This window comes from Halichoeres trimaculatus, unplaced genomic scaffold (assembly GCF_033239565.1).
Source record: "Halichoeres trimaculatus isolate MK-OKI-2021-1 unplaced genomic scaffold, fHalTri1.1 fHalTri1_scaffold_26, whole genome shotgun sequence".
Lineage (NCBI taxonomy): Eukaryota > Metazoa > Chordata > Actinopteri > Labriformes > Labridae > Halichoeres > Halichoeres trimaculatus.
Genome location: NW_027437204.1, coordinates 785,001 through 790,000, shown reverse-complemented (window position 1 = coordinate 790,000; position 5,000 = coordinate 785,001).

The following is a 5,000-nucleotide window of genomic DNA, read 5'->3' as shown; positions in this document are numbered from 1 at the left end:
TGCAGCCACTACGGGTGCCTGCCTCCGGACTGGCAGTCCCCAGGCAGTGTTTCCCCCCTTTCATACACTGAATCTCGGCTCCTTTTCCCCTGTTGATGAAAGCAAAGTTCATTCCGCCTACCAGGGGCTCGAGGCCCAGCTCACATCTAGCCATGTGTGTGCCCGGTCAGGACATGCGTACGGCCACTGCGGGTGCCTGCGCTCGTAGTGGCAGTCCCGAGGCAACGTTTCCCCCTGCTTACACTGGCTCTCGGCCCCCGTGCCCCTGTTGGTGACAGCAAAGTTCATTCCGCCTACCAGGGGCCCGAGGCCCAGCTCACATCTAGCCATGCGTGTGCCCCGCCAGGACACGCGTACTGCCGCTACGGGTGCCTGTGCCTGTAGTGGCAGCCCCGTAGTGGCAGTGTTTCCACCTACTCACTCCGGAGATCGGCTCTCGTGGGCCTGTAGGTGACCATCAAGTATATTCCGCCTACCAGGGGCACGAGGCCCAGCTCAAAACTAGCCATGCGTGCTTCCCGTCAGGACGTGAGTACGGCCACTGCGGGTGCCTGCACCCGCAGTGGCAGCCCCGTGGCAGTGTCTCGCCCTTCTCTCACCCGATCACGGCTCCCGTGCCCCCCTTGGTGAGGGTGTAGTATATTCCGCCTACCAGGGGCACGAGGCCCAGCTCACATCTAGCCATGCGTGTGCCCCGTCAGGACATGAGTACGGCCACTGCGGGTGCCTGTGCCTGTTGAGGCAGCCTCGAGGCAGGGTTCCCCCCTACTTACAACGGATCTCGGCTTCCGTGCCCCTGTGGGTCACGGTGAAGTATATTCCAACTACCAGGGGCACGAGGCCCAGCTCGCAACTAGCTATGTAATGGCCCCCACAGGACATGGGTACGGCCACTACGGGTGCCTATGCCTGTAGTGGGGGCCCCGAGGCAGTGTTTCCCCCTGCTTACACCGACTCTCGGCTCTCTTGCCCCTGTGGGTGACCATAAAGTACGTTCCACCTACCAGGGGCACGAGACCCAGCTCACAACTGGCCATGCTTGTGTCCCATCAGGACATGTGTACAGCCACCACTGGTGCCTGCACCAGCAGTGGCAGCCCCGAGGCAGTGTTTCCACCTACTCACTCTGGAGATCGGCTCTCGTGGGCCTGTAGGTGACCATCAAGTATATTCCGACTACCAGGGGCACGAGGCCCAGCTCACAACTAGCCATGCGTGCTTCCCGTCAGGACGTGAGTACGGCCCCCGCAGTGGCAACCCCCGAGGCAGTGTCTCGCCCTTCTCTCACCCGATCACGGCTCCCGTGCCCCCCTTGGTGAGGGTGTAGTATATTCCGCCTACCAGGGGCACGAGGCCCAGCTCACATCTAGCCATGCGTGTGCCCCTTCAGGACATGAGTACGGCCACTGCGGGTGCCTGTGCCTGTTGAGGCAGCCTCGAGGCAGGGTTCCCCCCTACTTACAACGGATCTCGGCTTCCGTGCCCCTGTGGGTCACAGTGAAGTATATTCCAACTACCAGGGGCACGAGGCCCAGCTCGCAACTAGCTATGTAATGGCCCCCACAGGACATGGGTACGGCCACTACGGGCGCCTATGCCTGTAGTGAGAGGCCCCGAGGCAGTGTTTCCCCCTGCTTACACCGACTCTCGGCTCTCTTGCCCCTGTCGGTGACCATAAAGTACATTCCACCTACCAGGGGCACGAGACCCAGCTCACAACTGGCCATGCTTGTGTCCCATCAGGACATGTGTACAGCCACTACTAGTGCCTGCACCAGCAGTGGCATCCCCGTGGCAGTGTTTCCCCCTACTTACACCGGATCTCGGCTCCCGTGCCCCTGCCGGTCACAGTGAAGTATTTTCTACCTACCAGGGGCACGAGGCCCAGCTCACATCTAGCCATGCGTGTGCCCCTTCAGGACATGAGTACGGCCACTGCGGGTGCCTGTGCCTGTTGAGGCAGCCTCGAGGCAGGGTTCCCCCCTACTTACAACGGATCTCGGCTTCCGTGCCCCTGTGGGTCACAGTGAAGTATATTCCAACTACCAGGGGCACGAGGCCCAGCTCGCAACTAGCTATGTAATGGCCCCCACAGGACATGGGTACGGCCACTGCGGGTGCCTATGCCTGTAGTGGGGGGGCCCCGAGGCAGTGTTTCCCCCTGCTTACACCGACTCTCGGCTCTCTAGCCCCTGTCGGTGACCATAAAGTACATTCCACCTACCAGGGGCACGAGACCCAGCTCACAACTGGCCATGCTTGTGTCCCATCAGGACATGTGTACAGCCACTACTGGTGCCTGCACCAGCAGTGGCATCCCCGTGGCAGTGTTTCCCCCTACTTACACCGGATCTCGGCTCCCGTGCCCCTGCCGGTCACAGTGAAGTATTATCTACCTACCAGGGGCACGAGGCCCAGCTCACGTCTAGCCATGCGTGTGCCCCGTCAGGACGTGAGTACGGCCACTTCGGGCGCCTGCACCCGCAGTGGCAGCCCCGAGGCAGGGTTCCCCCCTTCTAACAACGGATCTCGGCTTCCTTGCCCCTGTGGGTCACAGTGAAGTATATTCCGACTACCAGGGGCACGAGGCCCAGCTCACAATTAGCCATGCGTGCTTCCCGTCAGGACGTGAGTACGGCCACTACGGGTGCCTGCACCCGCAGTGGCAGCCCCGAGGCAGTGTTTCGCCCTTCTCTCACCCGATCACGGTCCCGTGCCCCCGTTGGTGAGGGTATAGTATATTCCGCCTACCAGGGGCACGAGGCCCAGCTCACATCTAGCCATACGTGTGTCCCATCGGGACATGTGTACAGCCACTACTGGTGCCAGCACCAGCAGTGGCATCCCCGAGGCAGGGTTCCCCCCTACTTACACCGGATCTCGGCTCCCGTGCCCCTGCCGGTCACAGTCAAGTATTTTCTACCTACCAGGGGCACGAGGCCCAGCTCACAGCTAGGGCCCTCACATTGTCATGCAATGTGAGAGGGAGATGGCAATGAGGATGTTTTGCTTTGTCTTGTCTTGTTTTGTTTTGTTTTGTTTGGGGTGTGTGCGCAGGGGGTCGTACGGGGGGACCTGTGTCCGGAGCGAGTCCCTCCCTCCCTCCCCCTCTCTCTCTTGCTCTCCCTCTCGTGCCCCTGGTACGTGGAGGTGAGAGGGAGATGGCAATGAGGATGTTTCGCTCTGTCTTGTTGTGTTTTGTTTTGTTTGGGGTGTGTGCGCAGGGGGTCGTACGGGGGGACCTGTGTCCGGAGCGAGTCCCTCCCTCCCTGCCTCCCCCTCTCTCTCTTGCTCTCCCTCTCGTGCCCCTGGTACGTGGAGGTGAGAGGGAGATGGCAATGAGGATGTTTTGCTTTGTCTTGTTGTGTTGTGTTTTGTTTGGGGTGTGTGCGCGCAGGGGGTCGTACGGGGGGACCTGTGTCCGGAGCGAGTCCCTCCCTCCCTGCCTCCCCCTCTCTCTCCTGCTCTCCCTCTCGTGCCCCTGGTACGTGGAAGTGAGAGGGAGATGGCAATGAGGATGTTTTGCTTTGTCTTGTTGTGTTGTGTTTTGTTTGGGGTGTGTGCGCGCAGGGGGTCGTACGGGGGGGACCTGTGTCCGGAGCGAGTCCCTCCCTCCCTCCCCCCCTGCCTCCCCCTCTCTCTCCTGCTCTCCCTCTCGTGCCCCTGGTACGTGGAGGTGAGAGGGAGATGGCAATGAGGATGTTTCGCTCTGTCTTGTTGTGTTTTGTTTTGTTTGGGGTGTGTGCGCAGGGGGTCGTACGGGGGGACCTGTGTCCGGAGCGAGTCCCTCCCTCCCTGCCTCCCCCTCTCTCTCTTGCTCTCCCTCTCGTGCCCCTGGTACGTGGAGGTGAGAGGGAGATGGCAATGAGGATGTTTTGCTTTGTCTTGTTGTGTTGTGTTTTGTTTGGGGTGTGTGCGCGCAGGGGGTCGTACGGGGGGACCTGTGTCCGGAGCGAGTCCCTCCCTCCCTGCCTCCCCCTCTCTCTCCTGCTCTCCCTCTCGTGCCCCTGGTACGTGGAAGTGAGAGGGAGATGGCAATGAGGATGTTTTGCTTTGTCTTGTTGTGTTGTGTTTTGTTTGGGGTGTGTGCGCGCAGGGGGTCGTACGGGGGGGACCTGTGTCCGGAGCGAGTCCCTCCCTCCCTCCCCCCCTGCCTCCCCCTCTCTCTCCTGCTCTCCCTCTCGTGCCCCTGGTACGTGGAAGTGAGAGGGAGATGGCAATGAGGATGTTTTGCTTTGTCTTGTTGTGTTGTGTTTTGTTTGGGGTGTGTGCGCGCAGGGGGTCGTACGGGGCGGACCTGTGTCCGGAGCGAGTCCCTCCCCCCCTCCCCCCCTGCCTCCCCCTCTCTCTCTTGCTCTCCCTCTCGTGCCCCTGGTACGTGGAGGTGAGAGGGAGATGGCAATGAGGATGTTTTGCTTTGTCTTGTTGTGTTTTGTTTTGTTTGGGGTGTGTGCGCAGGGGGTCGTACCGGGGGCCCTGTGTCCGGAGCGGGTCCCCCCCCCCCTCCCCCTCTCTCTCTCGCTCTCCCTCTCGTGCCCCTGGTAGGTGGATCCACCTACCAAGGGTGCAAAAGTGCCCTGACTAGCCTAGTCTGTCCCGCAAGATTGCCTTTTTTCACCTCACAAATCCTCAATCTGCCTCTCTAAGGGTTTTTGGGGTTTTTGCACTGGGCCCCTTCGGCCATCCACCGGGGCCCGACCCCGCGCCTCTGCGGTGCGCCCCTCGCCGCTTTTGTCCTTTTTTTCACGCCGTTCGATCGACCGGGCCCTCCTCTTGGGCCTTGGGGCCCCCAACCGGAGAACCGGCATCGGCACGATTTCGAGAGACGGGTTTTCGGAATCGGAAAGCTCCAGAAACGCGGGACCTCGACGCCTCGGGCTCGTCTTCCCACCCGAGGGGAGGTCGGAACGGGTGTTTGTGCGGAGCCGGCGCCCCCCCTCCTCCCCCACAGCAGCCCTCAAAGTCCCTCCGGCTCCCGAGCCTTCCTCCTCGGTCCCCGT